The sequence below is a fragment of the Pimephales promelas genome, chromosome 2, assembly GCF_988280905.1.
Source record: "Pimephales promelas chromosome 2, fPimPro1.hap1.1, whole genome shotgun sequence".
Classification (NCBI taxonomy): Eukaryota; Metazoa; Chordata; class Actinopteri; order Cypriniformes; family Leuciscidae; genus Pimephales; species Pimephales promelas.
This window is the reverse complement of record NC_142770.1, coordinates 27,963,383-27,976,654: the sequence shown is the minus strand read 5'-3', so window position 1 is coordinate 27,976,654 and position 13,272 is coordinate 27,963,383. Positions and strand designations below refer to the sequence as shown.

The following is a 13,272-nucleotide window of genomic DNA, read 5'->3' as shown; positions in this document are numbered from 1 at the left end:
AAAGAAAGGTAAATGGTTTAAATAATAGGAATAAAACAATAAAACATGTCAGATAAAAACCAATAAAACAATAAATTATGCCACATAAAACATCTCTTGTACAGGATCGAGGGTGAGTCCCTATCAAGAATGTCCATTCACTCCAGGTCTCCAGAACAGGCCCCGGACTCCTCGCTTCCAGCGCCCAGCGGAGATCCCCTCTCCTCCGGCCCGCTGGCCCGCTGTTCCCGTAGCCGGTGTGGTGAGGGTGCATCTACGGGCGGCCAGGGTCGGGGGTGGCCGGGACCTCTTTGGTGTGACCCCAGCCCCCCCATCCGAATGACGACGTCCGGCGCCTCCTGCAGCGCAGATCTAACTAATTGCTCGCACGCGTGGAGGGGCACCGTAACGCGTTTCCCCACCAGCAGGTTTCTGGTGGCCCAGATGGCATCCTTGATATGGTTGAGGGTGAGCCAGAGCGAGGTAAATTGCTGTGATGTTAGCTCCTTCAAGCCCTGACCCACCCCCAGGATGGCGAGCCTGTATCCCACCTGGGCCCGACCCGCCGGCAGGCACGGGAAAACCAGGGGGCTGGTCTTGGCCCACAGGTCCCGCGCAGCACCGCACTCCCAGAGCAGATGTTGGACGGTCTCCGGGGAACCACATCCGGACCGTGGGCAGGTGGGGTTTTTGGCCATGCCTCTGGAGTGCATGACCGCCCTGACCGGGAGGATCTCATGAGCCACCATCCACGACAAGTCCTTGAGCCTGTTCTGGAGAGCTGGGTGGGCTGCGTTCCTCCAAACGTCTTTGGCCTCACCTAGTGTGAGGCCTGGAACTGGACTCACCGATTCTCGATCCTGCACAAGAGAGACAAGAGACTTGTGGTTAGTTAAAATAGTGGCATCATTTGTTTCTAAAAGGTATTTCTTTAAAAATGTCTTAATAAAAAGATGTTCTTTTGACAAATTAAAAGACACTGGACTTTTAAGATCAATGGGTAAAATTTTCAAGCTTCTTAGGTATGACCCCATCCAGAATCGGGTCATGGCTGCTGTCTTGTGTTCTCTGGATGGGGTCAGTGCATACTGGATGTGGAGGGCGGCAAAGCGGCTGCCTAAAAACAGGTGGGGGTCTGGGAGGCCTTTCCCGCCATTCTCTTTTTTCTTTTTGACGACCTCCCTCTTGAGTCTTTCCCACTTGGACCCCCACAGGAAATAAAATACCGCCCTCTCCAACTTGGCTAGGAATCGTCTTGGGGGACTAAAAACAGAACAGACAAGTAAAGTCAGTGGTAAAATCACAGCTTTAAAAATTAAAATCTTGCCTTCATACGTCAGTTGTCTTAGTCCCCAAAAGCCCAGTCTTTGCCTAACTTTCCCTAACATGTCAGTCCAGTTACCCTGTCCTCCACCCTCCCTGTCAAATTTCACACCTAAAATTTTCAAATTATTATCTTTAAAATCCAAATCTAGTCCGCCTTTGTCAACGTTCCCCCACGGCCCGAAGAGCAGGGCCTCGGACTTACTCCTGTTAAGCTTGGCGCCCGAGGCCCGACCGTACCAGTCAGTCAAGTCCATTGCTCTTCGTACCGATAAAAGGTCAGTCGCTAAAAGGGTCACGTCGTCCATATATAAAACACAGGTCGCCGTCAGTCCACCAGTTCCTGGGATGTCTAGTCCTTTAATCCATTTATCCCTTCTCAAGATTTGTGCCAGTGGCTCAATACAAGCCACGTACAGAAGGGGAGATAAGGGACACCCCTGACGGACACCGCTGCGGATATTTACAGCTTTGGTAAGATGCCCATTTACAAGAATTTTGCTGCCTAAGTCCTCATACAGCAGTCCCACCCAAGCTAGAAACCTCTCAGAAAAGCCCATTTTTTGCAGTACCTGAAGGAGGTACTGGTGCGAAACTCGATCAAATGCTTTTTCGAAGTCTAAATTTAGGACTACAAGCCGAATGTTTCTGTCTCTCGCATAACAGATGGCGTCTCTGATCAGTATTAGGCTGTCCGTGATCTTCCTGCCGGGCACAGCGCAAGCTTGATCCAGGTGGATTACGTCCTCTAAAACGGTCGACATGCGTGTAGCTAAAATTTTACTAAAAAGTTTACAATCATAATTTAAAAGAGTGATTGGTCGCCAGTTTCTTAAGTCAGTCTTGTCTCCTTTTTTGTACAGTAGTGTAACTATCCCTACTCTAAAGCTGTCTGGAAGTCTGTCAAGAGTCTCAAATTCTTTAAAAACTGTAAGTAAGTCGTGTGCTAAAATGTCCCAGAAAGTCAGGTAAAACTCAAAGGGGAGTCCGTCCATGCCCGGTGACTTCCCCTTCTTAAAACCCTTTACAGCTTTTGTCAACTCTAAAAGATTAAAATCCTGGGATAAAAGCACATTTGGACTCTTAACTTTTTTATCTAAAACCCCTAAAACGTCCTCTAAGGTGCCATTGTGTACCTCTTTAGTGTCATATAAATTACTGTAAAAACTTTCAATTTCCCCTAAAATCCGGTCAGTTGTGTTTACTTCCTCCCCTCTAAAAGTTTTTAAAGCATTAATGGACCCTCCCCGAGCTATTGTCTTTTTAAAAAAATATCTGGTACACTTCTCTCCTTCCTCTAACTCCCTTTCTTTACATCTTAAAATGACACCTTTGCTCTTTATTTCAGACAGATCTGACATTTCTTTCTTTACTTCTTTTATTTCATTTGTAAAATCCAATCCATTGTTTAAAAGGTTAAAATATCTCTGCAGTCTTTTTTGCAACCCCATCATGCGTCTTTTTTCTTTATTCTTTTTTTCTCTCCCAATTTGTTTAAAAAACCGTCCTGTCCTATGTTTCACCATCTCCCACCACTGTGCACGTGAGTCATAAAAGTCCTGGAGGGTCTGCCATTGGCTGAACTGCTCCCTATACTCTTTTACCACTTCCTCGTCTTCTAACAGGGAACAGTTCAGCTTCCACAGCCCTCCCCCTGCAGTCACACCCGTGGGAAGTGAAAGAGTGCAAGACAGCATCATGTGATCGGAAAAAAAGAGGGGGGTCAATGTAGCATCGGTCGGCGGGAGGTCCCTTGTAAAAACATAGTCAATTCGAGAGGCTCTGGCACCGTCACCACTGAACCAGGTGAAGCCCTCCTCTCTTTGATGCATTGTTTTAAAACAGTCGACTAACTTAAAATCTTTGACTATATTTTGTAATAAAACCGATGTCTTGTCTACCTTAAAATCATCTCCTACCCTCTTTCTGTCATTTTTTGATAAAACACAATTAAAATCCCCTGCTACCACTAGGGGAGCCCTGCCTAGCATGTGGGGTTGCGAGTCTTCTAAAAGCTCATACCTGTTATTTTTTTCTGTAAAACCATACATATTTAAAATATTAAGATCCTTACCTAAAAAAGTCAGATTTGCTAAAATTGCCCGCCCGTCCCTCACCACAGTGCTGCCCTTCACCAAAAGGTTGGGATTTTTGATTAAAATAGCAACACCGTCATTTTTGTTAAAATTGGACCCACTCCAAATGGAAAATCCTGGGGTCCAAATCTCCTCCCACTTCCTGTAATTTGTTAAAAAAGGCAAACCACATTCTTGCAATAAAAACACATCTGACTTAAAAGTTTTTAAAAAGGATAACACACTCTGTGCTCGCAGAGTAGACCTCACACTTCTCACATTGATTGTAGAGATAGTGAGGGCCATGAGCAGTATGGTTAAAAATACAAGCATTAATAGAAGAATAAAACCAAAAGACTGCAGAAAGTTACATTAAAATCATGTTATGTCATGTATCACTTGCTTCTCCTTTTCCCCAGAAAAACTGGGATCAGGAGGGCAAATGCTCGTCACCTTGGAGTCCACAGAGAGGGCCTCTTGTGGATCCTTCGGCGACGATGTTATTAGCTTAACGTGCAAAAAGGAGACTTCATTGGGAGAATCTGCGGGCCACACACGGTCTAGATCTACCAAGGAGGTACTATCTAGCCGGAGCGATGCCCGCAGCCTTTTCTCCTCTGTTTGAAGCAGAGGAGATCTCGCAGACCTTTTTTGCACCTGAGCATTGGGAAGTGAACCCTCGGATTCACCCCCACTATCCACCACGCTAACCTCCGATACGGTGTAGAGCGAGGAAGCCGTTACATCCTCCTCCTCTATTTTGTTTTCGCTTATCTCTTGTTGGGGAACGGCTTCCTCACTCTGTTTGCTGTTAAAACTTGGCTCCGCCCCTATGGCCGCCCCACTTCCTTCCTCCTGCCCACTCCCTGAGGCTGGCTGGGAAATAGAATTTCCCGCCAAAACCTCAGGGACCGCCTCCTCCTTCCTTTGCTCTTTTGTTTGTTCCACATGTGGGGCGGCCATTTTGTTACCTTTCAATTTGTTGGCAAAACTTTTAGGGCAATCTCTGTAGAGATGGTTAGTTTCACCACAAAGATTACACCTTCTGCCAATGGTACATTCTTCAAAAGTATGACCAATTCCTCTACACTTCCCACATGTTAATTCATTGCATGCATCGGCTAAATGCCCCATTCTCCCACACTTTCTGCACAATTTAGGCATTCCTTGATAGTGAATGTAGCCTCTGTTCTCTCCCAACACAATCATTGAAGGTAGGTGTTTCAGGCCCTGGTAGCCCCCGGCGTCTTCCCATTGTTTAATGGGAATTCGCCAGGAGCAATTCCAGATGCCGTCTTCATCTAACACTTTGACTGGTTGCCCCCGAACAGTGCAAAATCTACCCAACCAGACACAAATGTCTTCTCCATTCACAGTTTCATTAAACATCCTGACAATCACGGTTTTAAGTGAATTGTCAGAAAGTTTTTCCACAGTAAACATTGAAAACTGGGCTTTGCATGCATCAAACCTTTGCCAGAATTCAGTTAACAGGGAAGCGCTTTTGAAACTTAAATCAAAACCTTTGTTCAGGGGGAGAGTTACCAAGCAGTTCAAGTCATCAGGTTTAAAATTGAGGGTTTTCTGGATCAGCTTCCTGGAGAAGTCAAGACGTGACAACCCCAGGAGCTTACCATTCACCTCTTTAAATAAAAACCGCACGCTGTGGTGCCTCCGCATGCCGGCACGGGCAGCCGACATGGTGGAGGCACCAACAGCCTAAAACTTAAAACAATAAATAAAAAAATAAATAAATAGATAAAAAGGTCTTACCTTAAAACCGAACTGGAATAAAAGCAGCTGGATCAATGTACCTCTCAAAAGTTTGAGGCTCAAGTCACGGAAGGACCCGAGCCGGAAAAACCTCCAAGAGGCGATCGCTGTCTCTACCTTGGGACCAGACACTTGATCTTAGCCAAAAGGCCGAGAAGCGATGACGCAGCGACGCCGAGGCGGGGGAGCCGGCAAAGGCCACGCCCACCTGGGCCGCGGCGAGAGGGTCTAAGGTCGCCGGCAAACAAGCTCAGCTCAGATTGGTTGACACCGAAAATGGATCACAACAGAGTGCACAGCAAAGACACTCTGGAGTGCAACCTGGGATTTTGGATCATCAACATTCCGCCTTAAAAGTGAGCGGGCAGACCAAAGCGTCCGTGGTAGAGACTTGAAACTCTGAGGGATGGTAGGACCGGCCCGGTACTACAACCTCACCAAGGCTCGCCCCGATCGGCCCCAAGGTGGCGCTGCAGCGATCAAAAGTACGAAATGGCTCGTAACTCCTCGACCGTCGGTCGCAGACCCAAGTGTCTTACATCACCGGAATCCTTGGCTCGAGCCGAACAAGATGCATGCCTCGGATTGGGTGGTCGCGCTGGCGAGATTTTCGGGTATTTTGGATTTTCTGAAAAACCTACTTTTGCACACTAGTCCTAGGTTTTTTGCCCGATCTGACCCAAACCGGTGCAGAAAGATTCTCTGGAGTCTGACTGCCAACAGGGATCGGGAAACAGTTGGAATTTCCATCCACGTTGGCGACGGTACGCCAAAACGTTGGGGGTGGGCGAGGCGGGCTTTACTTGAACGGCTATAACTCTCCAACGGAATGAGACAATTGCACCCAACTCGGTACACCTGTGTACGGGCTCAGCCCGTGGTCACGTGAAGAGGAATGCGGCGACTGGCCACTTGGTGGCGCTGTAAACAGAAAAAAACACAACATGGGTGGCTGTGTATCACGTGACGTTTCACACGTGCACAATGTTTTCATACCACATGATAGAACTCCTCATTCCGAACAACTTTGCCTCCAGGACAACTGCTGTGAACTAAGTCGTCCGTCAAATATTGGAGACTATTTGAAGAATTGAGGAGAAAAAAGAAAACCCTCCTCACACAGACCGGTCCTAGACTGTTTCGTATCTCTCGAGCAACCGCCGCAGTTCAACTCTCTGGACTGCCTCTGGATATTGAAGAAGTGGAGAAAAAAAACAAAACAAAAGAACCTCAAGTGGAGCTTTAACAATCTGCCCTTTTAACCAGTGTTGTCCAGGGGAGAGCGCGAACGCAGTCCCCCACTACCATAAATTATGCAGTCGAGATTCCCACATTTGGGGAATTCGCAGGGGTCAGCACAACCCAGAGTGCAATGGCCGAGCCTCGCCCTGGGTGAACCACCTTCCTGATCATGGTGTCTCCCCTGCCAGGTAAGTATGAATTCCCAGGCCTTCAGTCAGAAGCACCCTGTCCCTCTCCCCAATCCTCACCAGCGGTTTGCCAGTCAAAAAAGGGGCTTTTTTTTTTTTTTTTTGCACGCTCCGCATCCGGCTCCATGAGCCATAAATGTACATAATGCGCCGTCCCCGAATAGTGGACGGATCAGATGTTAAACCGACAGAGGAACAGGGGTTCCTTTTTGTCTTGTTTTTACACCACAATTCTACCCAGGCTAGTATAGCACATGATCACCTACAACACCCACTCACACTAGCTCCATTATCACCGTCTGCCACACAAGACCACTACATTTCTTTCATTGAACACTTTAGGAGGGTGCACCGTTCCCAGAAGTACTGCAATACCGGGTCGATGCGTGGAGTGGACGGAGCAAGCCCCTATTCCATCTCCCAGGACCAAAAATCAATTTAATATGTGGTGCCCGGGTAGGGCACGTATCAGATATTAAACTGATAAGAACAGATACTACACTTGATCTTAGCCAAAAGGCCGAGAAGCGATGACGCAGCGACGCCGAGGCGGGGGAGCCGGCAAAGGCCACGCCCACCTGGGCCGCGGCGAGAGGGTCTAAGGTCGCCGGCAAACAAGCTCAGCTCAGATTGGTTGACACCGAAAATGGATCACAACAGAGTGCACAGCAAAGACACTCTGGAGTGCAACCTGGGATTTTGGATCATCAACATTCCGCCTTAAAAGTGAGCGGGCAGACCAAAGCGTCCGTGGTAGAGACTTGAAACTCTGAGGGATGGTAGGACCAGCCCGGTACTACAACCTCACCAAGGCTCGCCCCGATCGGCCCCAAGGTGGCGCTGCAGCGATCAAAAGTACGAAATGGCTCGTAACTCCTCGACCGTCGGTCGCAGACCCAAGTGTCTTACATCACCGGAATCCTTGGCTCGAGCCGAACAAGATGCATGCCTCGGATTGGGTGGTCGCGCTGGCGAGATTTTCGGGTATTTTGGATTTTCTGAAAAACCTACTTTTGCACACTAGTCCTAGGTTTTTTGCCCGATCTGACCCAAACCGGTGCAGAAAGATTCTCTGGAGTCTGACTGCCAACAGGGATCGGGAAACAGTTGGAATTTCCATCCACGTTGGCGACGGTACGCCAAAACGTTGGGGGTGGGCGAGGCGGGCTTTACTTGAACGGCTATAACTCTCCAACGGAATGAGACAATTGCACCCAACTCGGTACACCTGTGTACGGGCTCAGCCCGTGGTCACGTGAAGAGGAATGCGGCGACTGGCCACTTGGTGGCGCTGTAAACAGAAAAAAACACAACATGGGTGGCTGTGTATCACGTGACGTTTCACACGTGCACAATGTTTTCATACCACATGATAGAACTCCTCATTCCGAACAACTTTGCCTCCAGGACAACTGCTGTGAACTAAGTCGTCCGTCAAATATTGGAGACTATTTGAAGAATTGAGGAGAAAAAAGAAAACCCTCCTCACACAGACCGGTCCTAGACTGTTTCGTATCTCTCGAGCAACCGCCGCAGTTCAACTCTCTGGACTGCCTCTGGATATTGAAGAAGTGGAGAAAAAAAACAAAACAAAAGAACCTCAAGTGGAGCTTTAACAATCTGCCCTTTTAACCAGTGTTGTCCAGGGGAGAGCGCGAACGCAGTCCCCCACTACCATAAATTATGCAGTCGAGATTCCCACATTTGGGGAATTCGCAGGGGTCAGCACAACCCAGAGTGCAATGGCCGAGCCTCGCCCTGGGTGAACCACCTTCCTGATCATGGTGTCTCCCCTGCCAGGTAAGTATGAATTCCCAGGCCTTCAGTCAGAAGCACCCTGTCCCTCTCCCCAATCCTCACCAGCGGTTTGCCAGTCAAAAAAGGGGCTTTTTTTTTTTTTTTTTGCACGCTCCGCATCCGGCTCCATGAGCCATAAATGTACATAATGCGCCGTCCCCGAATAGTGGACGGATCAGATGTTAAACCGACAGAGGAACAGGGGTTCCTTTTTGTCTTGTTTTTACACCACAATTCTACCCAGGCTAGTATAGCACATGATCACCTACAACACCCACTCACACTAGCTCCATTATCACCGTCTGCCACACAAGACCACTACATTTCTTTCATTGAACACTTTAGGAGGGTGCACCGTTCCCAGAAGTACTGCAATACCGGGTCGATGCGTGGAGTGGACGGAGCAAGCCCCTATTCCATCTCCCAGGACCAAAAATCAATTTAATATGTGGTGCCCGGGTAGGGCACGTATCAGATATTAAACTGATAAGAACAGATACTACACTTGATCTTAGCCAAAAGGCCGAGAAGCGATGACGCAGCGACGCCGAGGCGGGGGAGCCGGCAAAGGCCACGCCCACCTGGGCCGCGGCGAGAGGGTCTAAGGTCGCCGGCAAACAAGCTCAGCTCAGATTGGTTGACACCGAAAATGGATCACAACAGAGTGCACAGCAAAGACACTCTGGAGTGCAACCTGGGATTTTGGATCATCAACATTCCGCCTTAAAAGTGAGCGGGCAGACCAAAGCGTCCGTGGTAGAGACTTGAAACTCTGAGGGATGGTAGGACCGGCCCGGTACTACAACCTCACCAAGGCTCGCCCCGATCGGCCCCAAGGTGGCGCTGCAGCGATCAAAAGTACGAAATGGCTCGTAACTCCTCGACCGTCGGTCGCAGACCCAAGTGTCTTACATCACCGGAATCCTTGGCTCGAGCCGAACAAGATGCATGCCTCGGATTGGGTGGTCGCGCTGGCGAGATTTTCGGGTATTTTGGATTTTCTGAAAAACCTACTTTTGCACACTAGTCCTAGGTTTTTTGCCCGATCTGACCCAAACCGGTGCAGAAAGATTCTCTGGAGTCTGACTGCCAACAGGGATCGGGAAACAGTTGGAATTTCCATCCACGTTGGCGACGGTACGCCAAAACGTTGGGGGTGGGCGAGGCGGGCTTTACTTGAACGGCTATAACTCTCCAACGGAATGAGACAATTGCACCCAACTCGGTACACCTGTGTACGGGCTCAGCCCGTGGTCACGTGAAGAGGAATGCGGCGACTGGCCACTTGGTGGCGCTGTAAACAGAAAAAAACACAACATGGGTGGCTGTGTATCACGTGACGTTTCACACGTGCACAATGTTTTCATACCACATGATAGAACTCCTCATTCCGAACAACTTTGCCTCCAGGACAACTGCTGTGAACTAAGTCGTCCGTCAAATATTGGAGACTATTTGAAGAATTGAGGAGAAAAAAGAAAACCCTCCTCACACAGACCGGTCCTAGACTGTTTCGTATCTCTCGAGCAACCGCCGCAGTTCAACTCTCTGGACTGCCTCTGGATATTGAAGAAGTGGAGAAAAAAAACAAAACAAAAGAACCTCAAGTGGAGCTTTAACAATCTGCCCTTTTAACCAGTGTTGTCCAGGGGAGAGCGCGAACGCAGTCCCCCACTACCATAAATTATGCAGTCGAGATTCCCACATTTGGGGAATTCGCAGGGGTCAGCACAACCCAGAGTGCAATGGCCGAGCCTCGCCCTGGGTGAACCACCTTCCTGATCATGGTGTCTCCCCTGCCAGGTAAGTATGAATTCCCAGGCCTTCAGTCAGAAGCACCCTGTCCCTCTCCCCAATCCTCACCAGCGGTTTGCCAGTCAAAAAAGGGGCTTTTTTTTTTTTTTTTTGCACGCTCCGCATCCGGCTCCATGAGCCATAAATGTACATAATGCGCCGTCCCCGAATAGTGGACGGATCAGATGTTAAACCGACAGAGGAACAGGGGTTCCTTTTTGTCTTGTTTTTACACCACAATTCTACCCAGGCTAGTATAGCACATGATCACCTACAACACCCACTCACACTAGCTCCATTATCACCGTCTGCCACACAAGACCACTACATTTCTTTCATTGAACACTTTAGGAGGGTGCACCGTTCCCAGAAGTACTGCAATACCGGGTCGATGCGTGGAGTGGACGGAGCAAGCCCCTATTCCATCTCCCAGGACCAAAAATCAATTTAATATGTGGTGCCCGGGTAGGGCACGTATCAGATATTAAACTGATAAGAACAGATACTACACTTGATCTTAGCCAAAAGGCCGAGAAGCGATGACGCAGCGACGCCGAGGCGGGGGAGCCGGCAAAGGCCACGCCCACCTGGGCCGCGGCGAGAGGGTCTAAGGTCGCCGGCAAACAAGCTCAGCTCAGATTGGTTGACACCGAAAATGGATCACAACAGAGTGCACAGCAAAGACACTCTGGAGTGCAACCTGGGATTTTGGATCATCAACATTCCGCCTTAAAAGTGAGCGGGCAGACCAAAGCGTCCGTGGTAGAGACTTGAAACTCTGAGGGATGGTAGGACCGGCCCGGTACTACAACCTCACCAAGGCTCGCCCCGATCGGCCCCAAGGTGGCGCTGCAGCGATCAAAAGTACGAAATGGCTCGTAACTCCTCGACCGTCGGTCGCAGACCCAAGTGTCTTACATCACCGGAATCCTTGGCTCGAGCCGAACAAGATGCATGCCTCGGATTGGGTGGTCGCGCTGGCGAGATTTTCGGGTATTTTGGATTTTCTGAAAAACCTACTTTTGCACACTAGTCCTAGGTTTTTTGCCCGATCTGACCCAAACCGGTGCAGAAAGATTCTCTGGAGTCTGACTGCCAACAGGGATCGGGAAACAGTTGGAATTTCCATCCACGTTGGCGACGGTACGCCAAAACGTTGGGGGTGGGCGAGGCGGGCTTTACTTGAACGGCTATAACTCTCCAACGGAATGAGACAATTGCACCCAACTCGGTACACCTGTGTACGGGCTCAGCCCGTGGTCACGTGAAGAGGAATGCGGCGACTGGCCACTTGGTGGCGCTGTAAACAGAAAAAAACACAACATGGGTGGCTGTGTATCACGTGACGTTTCACACGTGCACAATGTTTTCATTTTCATACCACATGATAGAACTCCTCATTCCGAACAACTTTGCCTCCAGGACAACTGCTGTGAACTAAGTCGTCCGTCAAATATTGGAGACTATTTGAAGAATTGAGGAGAAAAAAGAAAACCCTCCTCACACAGACCGGTCCTAGACTGTTTCGTATCTCTCGAGCAACCGCCGCAGTTCAACTCTCTGGACTGCCTCTGGATATTGAAGAAGTGGAGAAAAAAAACAAAACAAAAGAACCTCAAGTGGAGCTTTAACAATCTGCCCTTTTAACCAGTGTTGTCCAGGGGAGAGCGCGAACGCAGTCCCCCACTACCATAAATTATGCAGTCGAGATTCCCACATTTGGGGAATTCGCAGGGGTCAGCACAACCCAGAGTGCAATGGCCGAGCCTCGCCCTGGGTGAACCACCTTCCTGATCATGGTGTCTCCCCTGCCAGGTAAGTATGAATTCCCAGGCCTTCAGTCAGAAGCACCCTGTCCCTCTCCCCAATCCTCACCAGCGGTTTGCCAGTCAAAAAAGGGGCTTTTTTTTTTTTTTTTGCACGCTCCGCATCCGGCTCCATGAGCCATAAATGTACATAATGCGCCGTCCCCGAATAGTGGACGGATCAGATGTTAAACCGACAGAGGAACAGGGGTTCCTTTTTGTCTTGTTTTTACACCACAATTCTACCCAGGCTAGTATAGCACATGATCACCTACAACACCCACTCACACTAGCTCCATTATCACCGTCTGCCACACAAGACCACTACATTTCTTTCATTGAACACTTTAGGAGGGTGCACCGTTCCCAGAAGTACTGCAATACCGGGTCGATGCGTGGAGTGGACGGAGCAAGCCCCTATTCCATCTCCCAGGACCAAAAATCAATTTAATATGTGGTGCCCGGGTAGGGCACGTATCAGATATTAAACTGATAAGAACAGATTTTTCTTTCGAAAAGTTTTATTGTCACAGTGTCATTCCATTATTTCCATTTGCATGTACATTTTTTCTTTTAGATCACATTTTTACACATATTAAAAGGGACACATTATTTACTGTTAAAAGTTTCTTGTGTTTGTGTGTTGTGTAAAAAGTCCATGTATGTTTTAAAAGAAAGGTAAATGGTTTAAATAATAGGAATAAAACAATAAAACATGTCAGATAAAAACCAATAAAACAATAAATTATGCCACATAAAACATCTCTTGTACAGGATCGAGGGTGAGTCCCTATCAAGAATGTCCATTCACTCCAGGTCTCCAGAACAGGCCCCGGACTCCTCGCTTCCAGCGCCCAGCGGAGATCCCCTCTCCTCCGGCCCGCTGGCCCGCTGTTCCCGTAGCCGGTGTGGTGAGGGTGCATCTACGGGCGGCCAGGGTCGGGGGTGGCCGGGACCTCTTTGGTGTGACCCCAGCCCCCCCATCCGAATGACGACGTCCGGCGCCTCCTGCAGCGCAGATCTAACTAATTGCTCGCACGCGTGGAGGGGCACCGTAACGCGTTTCCCCACCAGCAGGTTTCTGGTGGCCCAGATGGCATCCTTGATATGGTTGAGGGTGAGCCAGAGCGAGGTAAATTGCTGTGATGTTAGCTCCTTCAAGCCCTGACCCACCCCCAGGATGGCGAGCCTGTATCCCACCTGGGCCCGACCCGCCGGCAGGCACGGGAAAACCAGGGGGCTGGTCTTGGCCCACAGGTCCCGCGCAGCACCGCACTCCCAGAGCAGATGTTGGAC

At 49.2% G+C, this 13,272-nt stretch overlaps 7 non-coding genes and 1 pseudogene across 7 annotated transcripts; all 8 read right to left on the bottom strand.

Moving 5' to 3' along the window:
* Window positions 1–6,423: 6,423 nt before the first annotated feature.
* LOC148996252 (U1 spliceosomal RNA) lies at window positions 6,424–6,588 on the bottom strand. Its single transcript, XR_016149602.1, has one exon. It is a non-coding gene; the product is annotated as a U1 spliceosomal RNA (small nuclear RNA).
* A 333-nt stretch (window positions 6,589–6,921) lies between these two features.
* On the bottom strand, window positions 6,922–7,112 carry LOC148996251 (U2 spliceosomal RNA). Its single transcript, XR_016148351.1, has one exon. It is a non-coding gene; the product is annotated as a U2 spliceosomal RNA (small nuclear RNA).
* Window positions 7,113–8,223: 1,111 nt separating this feature from the next.
* On the bottom strand, window positions 8,224–8,388 carry LOC148996250 (U1 spliceosomal RNA). Its single transcript, XR_016149584.1, has one exon. It is a non-coding gene; the product is annotated as a U1 spliceosomal RNA (small nuclear RNA).
* A 333-nt stretch (window positions 8,389–8,721) lies between these two features.
* LOC148996249 (U2 spliceosomal RNA) lies at window positions 8,722–8,912 on the bottom strand. Its single transcript, XR_016148349.1, has one exon. It is a non-coding gene; the product is annotated as a U2 spliceosomal RNA (small nuclear RNA).
* Window positions 8,913–10,023: 1,111 nt separating this feature from the next.
* LOC148996248 (U1 spliceosomal RNA) lies at window positions 10,024–10,188 on the bottom strand. The gene has a single exon (XR_016149562.1). It is a non-coding gene; the product is annotated as a U1 spliceosomal RNA (small nuclear RNA).
* Window positions 10,189–10,521: 333 nt separating this feature from the next.
* On the bottom strand, window positions 10,522–10,712 carry LOC148996247 (U2 spliceosomal RNA). Its single transcript, XR_016148348.1, has one exon. It is a non-coding gene; the product is annotated as a U2 spliceosomal RNA (small nuclear RNA).
* Window positions 10,713–11,829: 1,117 nt separating this feature from the next.
* Window positions 11,830–11,994, bottom strand: LOC148996246 (U1 spliceosomal RNA). Its single transcript, XR_016149529.1, has one exon. It is a non-coding gene; the product is annotated as a U1 spliceosomal RNA (small nuclear RNA).
* A 332-nt stretch (window positions 11,995–12,326) lies between these two features.
* On the bottom strand, window positions 12,327–12,499 carry LOC148996245 (U2 spliceosomal RNA; annotated as a pseudogene).
* Between the last annotated feature and the right edge of the window lie 773 nt (window positions 12,500–13,272).